The sequence below is a fragment of the Chrysochloris asiatica genome, unplaced genomic scaffold (assembly GCF_000296735.1).
Source record: "Chrysochloris asiatica unplaced genomic scaffold, ChrAsi1.0 scaffold00055, whole genome shotgun sequence".
In the NCBI taxonomy this organism is placed as follows: domain Eukaryota; kingdom Metazoa; phylum Chordata; class Mammalia; order Afrosoricida; family Chrysochloridae; genus Chrysochloris; species Chrysochloris asiatica.
In genome coordinates this window covers 16,429,644-16,450,113 of record NW_006408573.1, presented here as the reverse complement: position 1 = coordinate 16,450,113, position 20,470 = coordinate 16,429,644, and the positions used below count along the sequence as shown (strand labels likewise).

At 42.8% G+C, this 20,470-nt stretch overlaps 1 pseudogene; it reads right to left on the bottom strand.

Moving 5' to 3' along the window:
* Window positions 1–11,259: 11,259 nt before the first annotated feature.
* Window positions 11,260–17,454, bottom strand: LOC102828657 (annotated as a pseudogene).
* Between the last annotated feature and the right edge of the window lie 3,016 nt (window positions 17,455–20,470).

Genomic DNA, 20,470 nt, shown 5'->3' with positions numbered 1-20,470 from the left:
TTTTAACGTACTATATATACTATATATATGTATATGTGTATGTATAAGGAGCTCTGGTAGTGTAGTGGCTACAAATCGGGCTGCGAACCGCAAGGTCAGCAGTGTGAAACTACCAGCTGTTCCGCGGGAGAAAGATGAGGCTTTCTGTTCCCATAAAGATTTACAGCCTCGGAAACCCTGTACAAGGTCTCTATGAGTCGGAACCGACTCCACGGCACATACCAACAATAACAAATATATATATAATATACATTTCACTGGTTTTCTAGAAAACTCGGCCTAATACAATTGGCATTATCAAACTCTCAATCTCTTTTGTCTCTCAACTTGTTCAGGATGGCTGAAAATGAAATCAAGACAGAATGTACTTCCCACTTAACCTGCCTCACCTGAACGCACACATTTCTGAAGTCAGTTCCTTTTTTATCAGTTGCCAACCCCATCAAACAATCCACATATGATGATTCACTAAGAAGCTATATTGTTGTTAAGTGCTCTGGAGTTGGTTCAGACTCATAGCAACCCTGTATAGGGTTTTCAAGAAGCAGCTGGTGGGTTTGAACTTCTGACCTTGTGGTGCGCAATCTAATGCTGGTCCTATCTACAGTGCCATATCAGAAGAAGCTATAGGATGAAGCTATTACAGATGTGTTCTTGGAGGAAGCATACTGTAGGTTGGGTCTTGATGGGCTGGGAAGATTTAACCTGTCAGAGAAGAATGGGAGATTTCCCTTAAGGGAGGATGTGGGAATGAGTAGGTATTCTTGGGGATTAGAGAGGGTCATCTTTCACGAACAGATCTTCCACTCATCCATTCATTTACTTCTCATTCCTTCATTCAATAAATATTTACTGCCTGGAGCTCTGGTAGTGTAGTGGTTACGAATCGGGCTGCGAACCTTAAGGTCAGCAGTTCGAAACTACCAGTCGCTCCACGGGAGAAAGATGAGGCTTTCTACTCCCGTAAGGATTTACACCCTCGGAAACCCTGTATAGGGTCGCTATGGGTCGGAACCGACTCGAAGGCACCTAACAACAACAACAACAAGTGTTACAAGCTCTGGTAGCGTAGTGGTTACGAATCAGGCTGCGAACGTTAAGGTCAGCAATTTGAAACTACCAACTGTTCCACGGGAGAAAGATGAGGCTTTCTGCTCCCGTAAAGATTTACAGCCTCAGAAACCCTATACAGGGTCGCTATGAGTCGGAACTGACTCCATGGCACATAACAACAAGTGTTACTAGGGGAGTACTGGTGTGGCGCTGTGGGCTAATGTGCCAGACTGCAAAGTCATTTAAACTGCAAGGTTGGTGGTTCAAGCTCACCAGCTGCTCCTTGGAAACCTTATACAGGGTTGCTGTAGGTTGGCACCGACTCGACAATACTTAACAACAACAACAACAAGTGTTATGAATCAGGCTGTGAACCTTAAGTTTCACAGCAGTTCAAAACTACCAGCTGTTACGCAGGAGAAAGATGAGGCTTTCTGCTCCCCATAAAGATTTATAGCCTCAGAAACCCTATACAGAGTCACTTGGAATCAGAACCAACTTCACAGTGCGTAACCACCACTAAGGGTTGTTCAAGATCTCAAGCTACTGAGTGGCTCCACAGGATAAGCACTGAACTGAGATTCACAAGTTCAGTGGTTCGAGTCCACCAAATACTCCATAGGATTAAGATAAAATATTCTGATCCTGCAAAGATTTAAGGCCTCGGAAAACCTATAAAGGGTCACTATGAGTCAGAACCAACTCAATGGTTCTTAACAACAAGAGTTGATCAAAGTCTCTAGGTGGTGAAACAGTTAAGTAGTAACCAAGCTAATAACCAAACTCAACTAGCTCAACTAGTAACCAGAAAGTTGGCAGTTCAAACCCACCCAGTGGTGTCTCAGAAAGGAAGGTCAGCGCTGTGAAAACCCTACGGATGGCAGTTCTACTCTGAGCGACATTGGACACCATGACTTGGAGGCTGACTCTACAGCTAATGACATCAGCAGTAGCAGAGTTGGTCGACTGCTCCGCTAAGCACAGGGGAAAACGGCTGTCTCAGTTACAGTCTCGGCATTCAAGATGCTCCCAGATAAGGGGAGTGATAGACTCAGTCACATGAAATCACAAATCTGTATGTTGAGTTGATGGTAGGCCGGGTGCAAGTGTAAAGACGCAAAAATACCTCTGTTGCACTGGATTTGAAAAAGTCTTAATATAGGAAGTGGTTGTTGAGGTGTTTATAGGTAAATTCATGATTGCACATGGAAGGCAATTCACATGTGATATTGATGAAGCATATCAACTACATCATGGGCTTCCAGAAGAAGGAGCAAGTACAACCATAATGCTCTTTAGAAGTGAGGACGGCAAGCCTTTGTCTTGCTTACTTTGGACATGTTATCAGGAGGGACCAATTGCTGCCATACTTGGTAAATTAGAAGGTCAGTGAAATAGAGGGAGACCCTCACTGAGATGGATAGTCACGGCCGCTGCAATATGATTGTGAGAATGGTTCAGGGCTTGGCAACATTTCCTTCTGTTTTACTACAAGTCTGAGCTTACTAGATGGAACCTAAAAACAAGAAACGAGGGCAGGTAGATAGTACCAAGGACAAACAGGAAATGGTATTGAAGATGTGATATGAAGATGTGATAAGGTTGTAAGAAAGCCAGCTGAGGGACACTAGGATTTTAAGCAAGGGGGTGCTTTGTTGGAGTTGGAGACTTAGAGATGATTAGATATGTAGGTGCTGGCTGAAATGAAAGCTTCTTCAAAGATTGTCAAGGGTGATAAGTGAAGGTGAATTACCAGTATTAAAATAAGCACTGTCCTCCCACTCCCCCAAATGAATGTGTGACCCTGAACAAGATGATCGGAGGCCCAGGGACAGTAAAGTATCTTCACAAGCATGTAACTTTTGGGGGCACTCGCTTTGTGCAGGGCATCTTGTAAAGCTTTCAGGCAAGGCAGTGAGGCAGGAAGGTCACCCCATTGTGTAGCCCACTATTTTAAAAGATTATTTAGAAGTATCCCTAGGGATCTGAGTGTAATTTTATTCAACCTTTATTTAAAAATCCACCTTTACGATGACCAGTTTTTACTGGCTTCTTAGGTGGTAATTTAAGACAGATATCTCTGTAATAATTTTATAACAATTTAAGTCTGAGGCTCATTCATCTCATTTTATTCCCCACATTCATAAAAAGAATCTAGGGTTCTCACCAGGGAAAAGGGAGGAAATCAGGTGCCTGTCACCTGGAAGAAAAGGGCAGATTCCCAAGCCTCACCTAGTTGTAGCTCTACCTGTATTTCTACCTGGCTGAGGTCCCTGAGTGCCAGCACTCTGGACTTGGGGCTAGTGAATGCCACGTGCAGATCTTATTTCGTTTATTTCAAGGCTGAGTGACCTTGAGAAACCATGAAAATATTCTGCTAATCAGTTTACTCCCCTGAAAATGGAGATAAATGCTATAGGTATGTATGCTGTGGGACTCAAAGTAAAAGCTAACACATAAAACAGTCCATTTCTTGACCGCTGAGAGATGCTTTTAAAAAAGGCTGTAACTAAGGAGTTCTGGTAGCGTAGTGGTTACGAATAGGGCTGCGAACCTTAAGGTCAGCGGTTTGAAACTACCAGCTGCTCCGTGGGAGAAAGATGAGGCTTTCTACTCCCGTAAGGATTTACACCCTTGGAAACCCTGTACAGGGTCGCTATGGGTCGGAACTGACTCGATGGCACTTAACAACAACAACAAGCAGACAGTTGCCACGGAGCAGCCTCGTGTGTTGCAGAGTTGAGTGGAGTGCCACAGGGTCTTCGATGGCTGGAAGCAGTAGATCACCAAGTCTTTCTTTGGAAGTGGCTATGGGTGGATTTGAACCTCCAACCTTTCTGCTCATTGTTAAGTGCCATCAAGTTGGTTCCAACTCATAGCAACCCTGTATAGGTTTCCGAGGAGCAGCTGGTGGACTTGAACTGCTGACCTTGTGGTTTGCAGTCCAGTGCTGATCCACAGTGCCACACCAGAAGTCCTTTCTGCTAGCAGTCAAGTGCTTAACTGTTTGCAAAATCCAAGAATTTCAAGAGAGATGGTTATATGACCAGAAAAAAACACCACCATCATCTTTATCGTCATCATAATGACTGCTGGCTCTACATTGTTTTTGTTAAGTACCTTCAAGTCAACACAGACTTATAGCGATGCTGTATAGGGTTTCTGAGGAGCGGCTGGTAGGTTTGAACTGCCGACCTTGTGGTTCACAGTCTGGTTCTGATCCCACAGTGCCACACCAGGAGTCCTGAGTTTACATCACTGTTCCTGAAATTTCCAATGTAGCTAGATTCTAGGGAGACCAGGAAACTGAAGTGGGAGTACACAGCTAGTATCTGACCCAGAGCTGTCCCATGAACACACCTACTTTGTTGTTGTAGAACTAACTGTTCCATGACATTTCCTAGACTGTAATCTTTTAGGGACAAGGTCATCAGGCTTTTATTCCGTGGAGCTGCTGAGTAAGTTTGAACCACCAACCTTTCAGTTAATGGATCATCTAGCTTGGCCTGGGCTCCTGTACCCACTTCCACTACTGTCCCTGTGTAGAGATTAATCTGTGTGTCATGTAAGCACATATTAATAAACGTCATTCAAAACTAACATGAAGGGTCCAAAAGAACATACACCCAGGTTCAGGAAATCCTAAGGACCGAAAGGAAGAATAAACTACATTTCTACATCGTTGTGTGATTTTCCTTGGGCAGGAAAAACGCTGCTGCTCTTCATTGTTGATCAAGATACAACCATTATTCACTGTTACAGGTGAGCAAATGTTTTTGCAGCCCCAACTGGGGAGTGAGGATAGGTGCACATTCTCAGTGGAGAAGATGGAACTGGAGCCAAGGTCTGTGGATTTCAGAGCCCAGAAAGGTAGTTAGCAAATGCAAGGCATCGATTCTTCACCCAGTAAATGTAGCTCAAGGCTGAATTTTCAGACTCTTTCAACCCTAGCTAAATATAACTCAGAGGTTTGCATCTATAAACTCCTATTACATTTATCCACAGGATGAGGGCCACATACTAAGTGCTTTCCCAAACATAAAAAAAGGTCGCGGGCCGTGAATTCATTTTCTTTTTAGCAGATTTCACCGATGTTACTTTCGTTGTAAATAGCAGTGATATTTCTATTAAATTCATTTTCTCACTTGGTGGCATATCTACTCCAAATACAATCTCATTATCTGCAAGGAGGCAGATTCCCCGTGGACCCTTCTGAATGAGGCCATCAGATTCCCCTGTTTCGGCCTTCCAAACTCATTCATACTCTGGCAAAGCTAGCTCATCTATCGGTGAGCAGAATGCACCAATCTGCTCTGCAGAATAAAGAAAAATGAAGCTAATATTTCTCTTTGCTAAGCCCATATTTACTGCCTCACCACAACACAGCTCCTTCTCCTATCTTCTCTGATGGTCGCTAATGCAGAGCCAATGCATTTTGTTCCAAGTGAAGCTTAATGTGCCCACAGATAAATCTGCCCTGCTCCGTATCAAAAAACATCTCGCAAGTCTAGGTAAATTATACACCACTGCTCTAGTTTTGTCTACTAATTTTTTAATGTATATGAAATATTCAGGCTGATTTGTGAGGCTTCAAATACCTCTCATGAATCCATTCTGACACCTCCCTTGTTGAGAATACATTTCCAATGACTGCCCACCTCCATCGAGGGATAAAGTTTTCTAACAAAAATGGAGATCCACAGACTGAACTGGTGGCAAGACAGGGTGTAGTAGCCCCCTCAGAATCCCAGCCTCTAGCTCTGCTCTTCCCTCCAGTGCTTCTAGTAGTTCGGGGAGTCCTTATAACTCCTTGGGTTTTTTTGCTTCCTGGAATATTTACTGGGAAGTAGGGATAGAGAAGGACATCAGGAGTCAGTGGTAGAATTCTAGCCTTCTATATGGGAGGCCTGAGTTTGAATACCAGCCAATGCACCTCAGGAGTAGGTGAAGACCAACAAAAACAAATACCTGCCAATCTACTTCTCCAAGATAGTCCATGAAAAGATAAGGATCGTAATGGTCTTATCCCTAACCTACCATGAAGATGGCACAGAACCAGACAGTGTTCTATGTTATTGTATATGGGGTTCCCCTGAGTCTCAGGCTGCTAGGAGATGGGGTAAACTTGACAGCAGGTAATATCCCCAACAAGGGATGGGGAAAGCAAAACTGGGGGTGATATTTCAACTCTTTGAACTCAAGACATTTGAATTATGTATGAGGGTCTTTCCCCATCAAATGGATTAAGGGTTAAAAAAAAAAAATAGCATGAAAGCAATGCTTTTCAGATACCACATAAGAGACAATGCAGGCTCGTCTCAACTGCAAGAATAAGGCAGTAACTCCCAGGCACCTGAATGGGGCAGATTAAACCTGCTCACGTATTTTATTTGTCTGATAAAATGTGAAGACAGATCTTCTGTATGGAGAAATTGGAATTTGGTTTCCAGATTCACCCATCACTAGCTGTGAAATCTAAGACATTGAATTTAAACTATCTTTTCCTCCATTTGCTCTTGTGAAATTTGGGGAAATGAATGTTGTCATCATAGTGTTACTGTACAGAATAAAAGAATGAATACCTATAGGTGCCCAGCACACTGAGCCCCCATGGTTAGTGTCTTCTCCTTCTTCCCAGTTCATTCCTGTAAGAGCTGTTGTCCACCACCCTACCCAACTGTCCACCATACTAAGCAATCAGAATGGCTTCCATTTAAGGAGGTTTGGGTAGGTTATGGACATCTCTTGTCATATCTGATGTTCCCAACAGTGACCTACACTAGGCCTTATTATCCTCATTCAACAGAGGCGATCATGAAGTTACCAAGGATAGGGAAATTGGCAAAAGACACACCTTTTCTAAACAAGCGCAGGTAATGCTGTGGCTTGGAGGTGGGCTGCTAACCCAAAGAGTCATTAGCAGCCCATAGGGAAAAAGATCTAGCCATCTGTTCCTGTAAATATTACAGTGTAGGAAACCCTATGGGATGTTCTATTCTGTCACATGGGCTCACTATAATTCAGAACTGAGACAATGACATCAGACAGCAACATACCCTTTCTACCCCATAATACCAAGGTTCAAATGGTATAGATTTGAACACAACTATCTATGCTTTTTGGAATATGCCCCTTCATTCTTCTTTCCTTTCTTTGCCCTTCATCCTGTAGTCAGAGGGAAAATAAAATCTCTAGGAAACAAACATCTCCTTTCTTCTTTTTCTAATATATTATAGCAATATCTCAGGTTGTTCTGAATGTCTTATCTACACCTTTGGGGCTAACCTACTGCCACTCTAATTTCATAATGGTTTTATGAGCTACATGTTTCTCACCAATTAGAGGTTTCCTATCAAGGGCACTTAACAACAACAAACATTGTTTCAAGGCATTTCTTATCCCCATTTTTGCCATGTGCATTCCATTCTTGCTTTCGAGGACACTTTTTCACATCTCTCCTCGTGTATTTTTATTATCGTTGATGGCAGCTTAGGGTTTTAGTATCTGTTATTATTGGCCATTTATTCTTGGCTTTATTTATTCATTTATTTTCTTCTATTTCCTCTTCTATTTATCACTGCAGAGCGCCCCAACTTTTCCAGATGCATTATGTTATTAACTCCATCCATTTCTCCCTTGTCGTCACCTACACTATTATTACCTCACGCATTCATTCTTCTTCCGCTTGCTCTACTGGAAATCCGGTATCTGCACTGTGGGTTTGCCCTCGGCTGCTATATGCTCTTATTTTTAGCCTAATTACGAGCATCATGAGGTTTTGATCATGATTTTCCACATCTCTCCTCCAATGGCTTGAGTCATAACCTCTCTAGTTGCCAAGTCTGGTACTCTTACCTCTTAAAAACATAAATAAAAGATTAAGTTAGAAAGCCATATTGTCCAACCTCACACATACTCTGCACTACTCCTTCCCTTCGACATCCTGTGCAATCTCAGCTACATGTGGTCATTAGGAATGATGTCAGGTGAAGACCCTGGTCTTTTTGTTCATGTGTGAAGAGGGATTGGCACTGTGCTTAGGTTTCTAAGTGTGTTGGGCATGTCAAGCCTGGTGTGGTGGGATTAGAGCTCACAAGCTTGAGATGTCATTATGAAAAGAGGCACAGGAGTGTAGAATTTATATGAAAATGAACTCAGAGATTAAAAGATTACTTACCAGCTGGGCCACTTGGAAGAAGTCCCCTAACTTGGCTAAGCCTCACTTTTCCCACCAAAATAGGAAAAGATGAGGGTCAGTCAAAAATAATTGCTATAAAATCATAGGAATTTTTATTAATTAAACATAACCAAATGTGAAGCTATTATTTCTCAATACAGCCTAGCTCTAAGTCTATACACTTCTCTCAGTGATGTTTCTATTGCTCTAACCCTTCCTTGAAGAATTCTGTGCTCTTCAATGTACACCATATCAAATCATCAGTTTGACATCTTTAGGGAGTCAAATCGTGTTCCTTTTAAATGCTCTTTGAATTTGTGGACCAAAAAGAAGTCTTAAGGAACAAAATCAGGACTGTAGGGTGGATGAGGTAAGATTTCCTAATAAAATTCTTGTAGGATAACCCTGGTTTTCCCCAAGGATTAGCAGGTACATTGTCATTATAGAAAAAAATTATTTGGCGCAACTTTCTTGGCCTTTTTTTCATCAATGAATGTTTCCAGTTTCCTAAAACTTCCTCCTAGTAAGTTCCATGAATGTTTTGTGTCCTTTGAGAAAACCTATCAACATTAACCCTTTGAAATCTCTAAAAGTGGTCACTCTACCCTTCTGAGATGACCTCTCTGCTTTGACTTGAAATGGTCCAGCAGATCCCCTGGGAAGTCAGTGTTTTGATTGGACCTTTTTGTGGTGCTGTGGGTTAATGTGCTGCACTCCAAAGACTTGCAGTATGAACTGTAAGGTCGGTGGTTCAAGAACCGCTAGCAGAACTTGTCTGCAGCCATCCACGAATTGCAGAGACATGTTTCAACATGTTTTGCTTGCAATAACCTTGTGCATATATATTAACTGGAACCCTAGTAGCAATACTTTTTGACATCTATTCTTCTATACACGTACCAGTTGCTGTTGCATCTGTTCCAACTCATGAAAACCCCCATGAGTCTCAATGTAGAACTGTGCTTCACAGGATTTCCAATAGCTGTCACTTTTCAGAAGCAGATTACCAGGCCTTCTTCCAAGGTACACCTCTGGGTGTGTTGACACCAAACACCTTTTGGTTGGCAGCTGAATGCTGAAGAGTTGTGGGATGACCATTTCAAGTCAGATAGAGTGCTAGAAGATAAGTACTTCAGGTTGGAAGATTCTCAAAATGTGATTGGGGGAGAGTTGCCTCCTCAAAGTTGAGCTGATCATAACTATGTGACTGGAGATCCTTCATTTGTTGATGGCACACAACTCAAAATGAGGAGAAACAGCTCCAAACATACATTAATAATCAGAGTATGGTATGTATGAAGTATTAATTTAGGAAAATGGGAAGCTGTCAAAAATGAAATGGAATGCATACAGATTGATATCTTAGGCATTAATGAGATGAAATGGACTGGTATTGCTCATTTTGAATCAGACAATCATTAGTTTATTATACTGGAATGGCAAATTAAAGAAGAATTGCATTGTATTTATCATCAAAAACAACTTTTTAAGATCTATCTTGAAGTACAATGTTATCTGTGTAGGATAATATCCATATGTATGCCAGGAAGACCAGTTAATACCATTATTTTTCAAATTTACACAGTAGATACTAAAGCCAGTGATGGTGAAATTGAAGAATTCTACCACCTTCTTCAGTCTGAAACTGACCAAACATGCAATCAAGTTCTATTGATAATTACTGGTGATTGGAAACAAAGAGGAAAGATCATTAGTTGGAAAATATGGATGGAGATCACATGATAGAATTTTGCAAGACCAATGACTTATTCATTACAAACACCTTCCTTAAACACCATAAAAGGTGACTAAACGTTAGCCTCACCAAATTGAATACATAGGAATCAACTGACTACATCTGTGGGAAGAGATGATGGAAAGGCTCAATATCGTCAGCCAAACAAGGCCAGGGGCAGATTGTGGAACACATAATCAATTACTCGTATGTAAATTCAGACTGAAGGTGAACAAAATTAAAAGAAGTCCATGAAAACCAATATGTGACCTTGAATATATCCCACCTGAACTTAGAGACCATCTCAAGAATAGATTAGACACTAATGACTAAAGAACAGAAGACTTGTGGGATGACATGATACAGGAAGAAAGCAAAAGGTCCTTGAAAACACAGAAGAGAAAGAATCACTGTGCTTCTCTTGTGTGGCACTGTTGTGTGGTGCAAATAAGTCAGCATTTATAAACAAGTCATAAAAATGTCAGGGTCATCATATCTTCTCAAATAAATGTCAATGAAGTATGACTCTGGTCACACCACACTTTGATGCTTGGGATCATTGACTTTTCAAAACCATGTTGTCAGACAGTCTATATTTGATCAATTCAAATGGTGGGGACCTCACTATTTTCCAGGTTTGCCTATTCTATCTCAAAAAAATAGACCAAACTCACAGTCATCAAGTGGATTCCAACTAATCATGACAGAGTAGAACTATTCCAATGTATGGAAGTAGACCACCTCACATTTCTCCTATGGAGCATCTGGTAGATTTGAGTCTTCAGCCTTTCATTGCAGCCCTATGTTTAACTCACAACAGCTGTGGGATTCCTTATTCCACCTCTCTAAGATACTCATTCCAAAATGGCCTTTCAGTTAGACATAGAATCTACAATATAGTTCAGGATGGCTAGTCAGAACTGTTCTCTGTAGCTTTTTACAATTAAGGCACCAAAAGAGAAGAAGGAAACCCCTATCTTTCCCCAGATTGAAGCCTAAAGAAAGACGTTGAAGGCAAAGACTCTGAAAGGTGTCCACTACCAACAAAGAAGAAGAAGATCAACATCTTCTGGCTGCCCAAGACACTGAAGCTCCCAAGACAGCCCAAACTTTTTGAAAGAGTGTCCCTAGGAGAAATCAGTTTGATCACGATGCCATCATCAACCTAATACAGGGAGGCTCTTTATTCTCAGTGAGACCACCAGGCTACATGGGGGCTGAGGCTAAGGCAGGTCCCAGGCACTGCTCAGGATGTAGTATCTTCAGTGGAGGGGTCCTCAGAATGATCCTCTGCTCACACAGTGCCATGCAAATACAGAACTAGAAACTTCCTGAATGCCTGGCTGGAAACCCATCGGCCCAACAGGTTCCACAATCACCTTCTTCTTGATCACTGAGCGACATTAAAAATGCCGGTAGAGTAGGTGGTCTGACTTCAACCAGACCTGATTCTTTTTTTTCCCCCATGTTTTATTGTGAATTATATGATAGTTTACATGGGAGAACTTTAGTTCTACATTCATTCCACCGTACATCGTTTCATTGCCATGGTTCCAATCCCCTCCATGCATCATCAACCAATCAAAGGGTATACCCTATAAACCCGCCCCCTACACTCCCCCTGACCCCCCATTCTTCAGCACACAGTCCCTCTCCCTCTCTGGATCCAAAGTCCCCAGCCACTTCATCACGCCACGTCATCGTCTCTGTCTCTATCTTGTGCCTCTCTGTTTCTCTGGGTAGGGTCCCGCTCTCGGCTCTTCTCTGTTGATGGTCCTAGAGACCTCTGCTCCTAGACTGGAGAGTTAATCACTCCCTTCCTTGCTACAAAACGTCTACCTTTACATTTCCAACCCTCACAATCAGTCCTGATAACAATCATTCACTATTGTATCACAAGTGACCCTTCTGCATTTCATTTCATCAGCTCCGCCTAGACAGATTGAATAGTACTCACTGGAGATTCTGCCTTCCTCCATGCTCCCTAGCTCTAGGCTCCCTCTTGAAAGCTTGTAAGCCAGTCACTTCTTGCCTTTGTAGTCCCTCTGCACCCCCGCCGCCCCCATTTGGGTATCCAATGTCCAAGTTGCCCATCTCTGTCTACTCTGTGTGTGGAGGGGGTGGAAATGTTTCTTGTAGTTACTATTTGTTCCCTCTTTTGGGTTACTGCATCCATAGGTATAGGTCAAGTTCATCAAATTGTATCATATCACTCTTCCCCGCCCCCCCTTCTTTCTTCTCCTGGTTGAGTTCTGATCATTCATTCATCAGGGCCAGGTCACATGGGTACCATCTGCAAGTGTGGGTGTTCTTGTGCATATGCCCTCTCTTCCTATCAGCTGGAAGCTTCACTCTCCACTCTAGTCCTCTGTGGCCACACCGCTGACTCTGGGCCCAGGAGTCCCCAGGTCTCCCCACACTGCTAGCCAACCAGGTCCCCATCTGGGTCCACAGACAGACCAGATTCTTGACACCCTCGCTAGAAGTCAGATTTATGGTGTTAAGTCAGAATACCTGGAACTGGAAAAGGTGTCCATCCATGCCAACACTCTGCACAGTTAACAGCTGCTCCAAAACCTTAGGTTCATTCCCACAGAGATTCCAGGTCTGTGCCAGGGCTTGCCAAAAGCAAATCGGGTCACCGTGGCCCACAGATGACCTGGTTGCAATTGGTGTGGTCATAATCAGACTGTCTCCAGGAAATACAGGGTGTGGGGACAGGGTAAGGGTTACCTTCTTGGAATCCTGTGTCGTCCTTCATATCATAAACATGGCATTCCTGAAGATCAATAGTGGGAGATATGGGATAGACGGTCACCAGAACAGGAGTCTTAGTAGCCTCAACTTCTTCTCTGGACGTAGTGGCAGGTCAGAGGATCCTGGACACTCAATCAGGTGCCACTAGACCCATGGACCTGAAAGATGGTAGACTCTTAGTTCCAGGTGCTGGAAAATGAGTAGTTTTGGGCACAGATCCGCTGGGTCAGAGAAGGATGTTTGAGAATCTGGGATTTACATAGCTGTATCAGATTGTCCACAATGCCTGGGCAGTAGGTCTCTCTCCTAGGGATGTCTTCAGTGGTGTGCCAGAGAGGGGCAAGGGAAGTCATGTTCAGAACACACTCATCATGGTTCACTCCGTGGTTTTTGGATCATGAACCAGACTCAGCATTTTCTATGGGAGGTTTTCTATTTCCTTGGTCTTTTATTCTTCCTTTGTGTGTAGTCTGTTTTGTTTTTCTCTGAGTTGTGTGTGGGTTCACATGTATGCATGTTCCTGGGTGTGTATTCCATCTTGCTTTTCCCTGAGCTGTGTGTGTGTGTGTGTGTGTGTGTGTCAAGTCCTATAAGCACAACATGATTGTCTGGTTTTCCTATACCAAGTATTCATTAATTTTCTATTATTCTAATGAATGGATTTATGCTGGAACCCAAATCCAGATCTTCATGTGCTGTATTGATTTAACTAGTCAGGGATCTTGACAAAGTCCCGTCCAATTACCAGATTTCTATAATTGCTACATTGGGGCATTAAGCTTGAAAAATATGCATGTTCATGACCTCAGTGCCTCCCATATTTTTCATTCCTCCATTTTGAGTTTGAAAAATTGGCATGAAAATTGTTTTCTGACACTTCTTTTGAACTCTTAAATTATGTGTCTATGACTAATAGCGATGTCTGAGGATGTTCTCGCCGAGAGGAAATCTAGTTTCAAAATCTGTCCTTTGTTTTGCATTTTGTAATTTCCTAAGAAAGATCACTAGTGGGGTGTTCCTTGCCCCCACCCTCTCTGAGGTGTCCAGAAGCCTGCGTGTTCCACCCCCGCTGCTATCATGCACTTCCTTCATTTGATGACCCAGTTTATTTCTGTCCTACATGGTCACATGCTCAACGTTGAAGTGGCAGCTGGGAAACACTGGAAGAGACCGCCATGCTGAAAGACTTCTCGATAGAGTCTCAACGCAAACTCGGCTGTAGTGCTGATTTTGGATTGAGCTGTGTTTCTCCAAGATAGGTGATGGAATCCTAAATCCCATACATGTGGCTATAATTCCATTTGAGGAAAGGAGTCTCTTTGTTATGTGACAGGAGTGTGCAGGCACAGTGGGTTAAGTTGCCAACTTTAAGGTCAGCTCTTCAAACCCAGCAGCCAATCCATAGAAGAAAGAAGAAGTTGTCTGTTCCTAGAAAGATGTACAATCTCAGAAGCCCTAAGAAGCAGCTTTACTCTGGCCTATAGGGTTGCTTGAGTCAGATTTTACTAGATGGCACTGGACTTGGTTTGGGGTTTTGTTATATTGATGAAGTCTTATTGGCACAGGGTCTGTCTTACACTTAACCCCTGCTGAGTAACATCAGGACCAACATAGACACTGTGGTAAACAAGCAGAAGACACAGTGGAAAGGCAGATTGGAAGATGAAGTAGGCAGATGGCAGATGAATACACAAGCCCAGGAGCTCCAAGGATGGCTACCTTCTAGAATATGAGCTAGACAAAAAAGACCTCTTCCTAAACCCACACGCCAATTTCAGACCTGAAACCTCCTGAACTGTGAGAAAATGCCTCTTTGTTCTTTAAAGCCACCTACTCAGGTCATTTCTGTTCTAGCAGCGTAAGAAACGAAGGCAGAGCTGCTGGTAGCCGGGATAGCCTGCAGTTTCTGTTCTACAACATGTCCATCTGGAGCAGAGACCCCTGATTCTAGGAGTCTGTGCCTCACAGAGCCAATCAGCAGCCTCACACCACTTCTTGGCTTTGACCTCAGGTTCCTCCTCCTTTGGGTTTTTTTGTTTTGTTTTGTTTTGTATTTTCCTGCCACCTGTCAAAACTCTGCCTTTCTTTAACATTTAACTGGACAATTGCCTCCTTTTGAAAATCCCCTATAAATCCAACTTCACTTCCTTTATAAAGGCTTAGAATTCATCTCACTGTGTCAGTCTGACTCTTGTGTCTGTTTCCACCATGGGATGGAAATTCAGCTCTCATCCATCCTTACAGCTCTTTTGTCTACACCATTCCCAGCCATATATTAAGGTAGTGTTGTTGGGAAGTGCCATCACGTCAGTTCCAATTCTTAGCGACCCTGTATAGGTTTTTGAGGCTCTAAATCTTCATGGGAACAGAAAGCCTCATCTTTCTTCCATGGAGTGGCTGGCGGGCTTGAACCAAGGACCTTGTGGTTCCCAGTCTTGTACTTATCTTATGAAGCCAACATACTTCCATAGAGCAAGTATATGATAAAGTTTTAATTGTATTTTAATTGTGGCATTGGGGAATACTGAAAGTACCATGAACTTCCCAAAGAACATACAAATCTGTCTTGGAAGAAGTACAGCCAGAATGCTCCTTACAAGCCAGGATGTTCAGCAGTGTTTCATTCTGTTGTAGATGGGGTCGCTGAGTCAGACCAATAACAACAACCATCATTCGGCGGTGTGATCTGACATGTCACATACTTCTAGCTGTTGCTGTGGTTAAGTACCGTTGACTTCGGTACAGCTCATAGTGCCCCTGTATAGGGTTTCCAAGGAGCAGCTGGTGAGTCTGAACAGCCAACCTTGTGGTTCAAGGCAACCTTGTAATCCAGTGCTGTACCACCCAACAACACCACACCAGGACTCCTTCTAGTCGACTCAGTGACGTGTCCATTTCATGGGACTGCTAAAATGGTGCAATGAGGCACCGTATGTAAGGAACAGCCTCTGACATATCATAGGGAAGGTGAGCTCTCTGCTCCACTTTCCCGAGAGGGCCGTATACAGGCCACACTTCCACTTGGGAAAATCTAAGATTACACAAAGCAGGGACCGTCTTATCCATGGTTGTGTTTCCGGCCTCTTACAGAAAATCCCTGGCTAGCATGCTTAGCTGATAACAGAACGTATGTCAGTTCGAGTCCATCCAGATGTGCTTTGGATGAAAGACCTGGAGATCAGCCACTGAAAACATTCTAAGGAAAACATCCTAACAATGCTGTGGGTTAGGTGTTGGGCTGCTAATCACAAGGTCAGCAGTTCAAACTCCCCAGCTGCTCCATGAGAGAAAGATGAGGTGATCTGTTCCCTTAAAGATTAGTCTTGGAAACCCGTTAGAGGGTAGCTATGAGATTGACGGGTTCTGATAGCAGTGGGTTTGGCATTGTTTTGACAACATTATGGAGCACAGATCTACACTGACACACACAAGGTCACCATGAATTGGAGTTAATGAGATAAGAGCTGGATTGGTTGGAGAGTGCATGAATTAGCGTGAATGTGGATTTAACCCTAGTATGTGCTGGAAACTTCCCTAATCATTGTGCACGTCTCCTTCTCAATTACACTTCACAATAATCCTACAAAGTAGTTCAGTGACTGCTACTGTTCCCACTTCTCTTAAGGTAACAGCAAGGTTCTGAGAACTGCAATGACTTATTCAAGCGCTCCAGACTTTTAAGTGCCAAATTCCAAATTTAGGCTTAATTTTGCTAAAGTAAAATTGCATCATGCTTTGTAAAATTGTTGTTAAGTGCTGTCAAGTCGGTTCTGACTGACAGCAACCCTGTATAGGGTTTCCGAACAGTTGATGGGTTTGAACTGCCGACCCTGTGGTTCTCAGTCAGTCCAGTGCTCATCCACAGCGCCACACTTTTATAAGTAGAGGGTCCATAAAACAGAGGGAGCTTTCCCACGGGATGAACTGACACGGCGGCAGCAACAATGATCTCAAACATGGCCCCAGTTCTGAGGGTGGCTCATGACCAGACAGTGCTTCACTCTGTTCTACACTGGATCATTCCATGAGTCATGAAGTCACCTAACAGCAATGAAAACTGCTATGGGTTTAAACTGAGGTCACTGTTCTAAAGCATGTGAGGATGTTAAAAGCAGTTACCAAGTGGGACAGTTCCTGGGATCAACTCAGTTTGGAAAACAACAAGCTTACATACACAAACAAATACACTGTTGTTGTTAAGTGCCTTCGAGTCGGTTCTGACTCATAGTAACCCTGTAAATGGTTTCAAGGTTTTAAATCTTCACAGGAGCAGAAAGTCTCCTCTTTCTCCCACAGAGCAGCAGACATGATTATTGAATATTTCTCAGAGCCCTGAATGAGTGAATATTGTTAACACTAATTCTCTTAGCTTGTGAGATCATCTTTCAGAGAACATTCTGGGAATGCTGATCTGGGGGAATGATCTGGAAATAGGTGTCCATCTATTCCACCAAAGGGCCAATTTTTCAGTACATGACATTGTAGGATCAGCACTGGACCTTGAACCACAAGGTCACAGTTCAAACCCATCAGTTGCTCCTTGGAAACCCTATGCAGAGTTGCTATGAGTTGGAACTGATTCGAAGGCACTTAACAACAACAATTTACCAAAATAAACAGAGGCCAAATCTGTTCTTTGGGCGCCTCCCATTACTCAATCTTGTAAAGTAGTCAGGCATGTCTCAGAAAATACGATTGAGCTGTAGACTGGGGGCAGAGCTTCATCGGCCATGGTTTCCAGAGGCGCAGCCTACAGGTTAGTGAGCAGCACTTTGCGTTGTGAGCAGCTCCTAGGTCCTGGAGCACCAGGCATCCTGCTGCTGTAAATCATCCCAGAAAGGTGATCATTAAATAGATTAAAATGCATGGAAATTACCTAAATGCAGACCATTAGATTAAATGAAGCAGCTACAGTGTAATTCCTTGATGGCTATAGGAAATTTATTTAGATTATAACTGTACCAGTGTTGTGCAAATCACATGATTAAGGAAAATGTTACAAATCTCACGGTCCACCCCAACTTCCCCAACACACATACACACGCAAGGGGTTCACAACCGAAATTCCTCCCAAGCTTAATAAATAGCTGTTTCTATGAAAATACCATGAAACTGACTTTGTAGACCAATCTGCATTTCGATGTGGTTCAGAGCAAAACCTTATCTCTGTGTGGCATGTTTTCAAGAATAACAATGTTTAAATAATGTCGGAAATGGAGCAGAAAAACCCTTTGTAACTCAAATGGACAGATTGAGAAATCTTAAGCTTCAGCTCACATTCCTTTTTTGATATTTCTTTCAAAGACTGACAGTAACACATCATCACTTCCAGAAAGTAACTCTGTAAAAGCCCTGCGCATATTTTTTTTTTATGTCGTTCTCACTTGCAAAGTCTCCTCATAACTCTAATAAATGTCAATTTGGAAAGCAGGAGTGGTCAGAGTTGTAAAATTTTCATGAAATGCTATGTGAAATTGAAGGAGTCTATTTCTTTCTGTGCAACATGATGACTGGAAAAAGAGAAAGGCGGAGAAAAAACAAAACACTAGTGAACATGTGTGTCTCTCCACAAAGATCTCTTCACTGGAAGCCATGACAAAACTCTGGATGAAATTTCTTTGTCAAAGAAGATGATCAGCCCAGGTGGTCCCCTCAACCCTTTGCATCAGGTATGGTTTTGCTCTCTTAATGCTGCTGCTGTATGCCATCAAGTTCGTTCCTACTAATAGGGACCCTGCAAGGGGTTTCGGAGGTTGTCAATCTTTATAGGAGCAGAACACCTCATCTCTCTCCCATGGAGCAGCTGGTGACAAGTGTGATAAAAGGGTTACAGTGACGCAATTGGGTTCCCGGTTATGAAATGAAAGAAGAACTGGGTGGTGGGCAGCAGCAGCGGCCAACAAAGTGCTTGGATAAGCAGTTTACAAATGTTCTTATTTAGACCTCATTACAATCCCATGAGGCTAGCACGGCTATTTCCATTTTCCAGAACAGGAAATTGAGGCTAAGGCTTCAAGAGGGAACCTGCCCAAAGTTATAGAGTTTCTAAGCAGTAAGACTGTAAGTAGATCTGGTTATGTGAATCTAAAACAGAGAAAAAAAGATATCACTTTGAGGACTAATGTGTGTCTGACCCAAGCCATGATATTTTCAATTGTTTCCTATATGCATGCGAAAGGAAGACTGCAGGATTCATACATCTGCATCATGGTGTTGGCGAAGGATATAGAAATCACCATGGACTGCCAGAAGAACAATTAATCTGTCTTGGAGGAAGTACGGCCAGAAAGTAGGAATAGACATGCTAATAAGAGGGACCAGTCTCTGGAGAAGGACACCATGCTTGGAAAAGTAGAGGGTCAGGGAAGAAGAGGAAGACCCTCAGGAGATGGACTGACACAGGGGCAGCAACAGTGGGCTCAAACGTAACAATTGTGAGGACAGTGCAGGACCGGGCAGTGTTTCCTTCTGTTGTACAGAGAGAGGGTCCTTATGAGTTGGAACCAACTGCAAGTCACCTCATCACCACCACCACCGTAACAACATGTGAACTCAGAGTCCACCCCAGGAACACAACATACTGTCTAAATGTAATACAGCAAAAGAACATGAGTTTTTCTGTTTATCTCTTGGTTTACCTACTTTTTTTTTTTTTTAACAGCTTCAATGAGATATAAATTCACATACCAAGAAAGAAGCATTTGAAGTATAAAATATAAATGTCTTTTAGTAAATTCACAGGATTGTGCTCCCATCACTACAAATCTAATTTTCATAGCCTCTGGATACAAATCCAAACAAAACCAAACCATACCCATTAGCAGCTCCCCATTCCCTCTTCCCTGCTCCTGCCCTAAACCCCAAACCCATTGCCATCAAGTGGATTCGAACTCATTGTAAACCTGCAAGACACGGTAAATTGTTCTTCTAGGCTTTCTGACACCGAAAAGAGTCTGAAAGATGAGCAAACAGCCTCATCTTTCTCCCTCATCTCTCAAGCAGTTGGTAAGCTTGAACTGCTGACCTTTTGGTTAACAGCCCAGCACTTAACCCTCTTTGCCTCCTGCCCTAGGTAACCACTAATCTACTTTCTATTTCTATTGATTTGCTGATTCTGACATTTCAGATCAATGGAATCCTAAACTACATGATGGGCTCTTTCAGAATGTTTCCAAGGTTCATTGATGCTGTGGCAGCGCATTGGTATTGCATTCCTTTTGATTTCACTTAATAGTACATTGAATGGATATAGTGGTGGTGGTTATGTGCCATAGGGTGAGTTCCGACTCATAGCGACCCTGTATAGGGTTTCAGAGGCTGTAAATCTTCACAGGAGCAGAAAGCCTCATCTTTCTCCCACGGAACTGTTGGTAGTTTTGAACTGCTGCCCGTGAGATTAGCAGCCCGACTTGTAACCACTACGCTACTAGAGCTCCTCCTATGACATTTAATTAATTTATAGTACTTATCAGTTTAAGGGCATTTGGGTTGTTTCCACTTTTTGGAAATGGTTGTAAATAATTCTGGTGTGGTGCTGTGGGTTAATGTGCTAGAATATAAAGTCGGTTTGAACCTCAAGATCAGTGGTTCAAGCTCACTAACCGCTCCTCGAAAACTCTAAACAAGGTTCCTATGGGTCAGAACTGAATCAACAGCACTAACAACAACAAAAGCATTCACGTAAAAGGTTTTGTGTAGACATTTGTCTTCATTTGTGGGTTAATGCTCTGGACTGTAAGGTCGGTTTG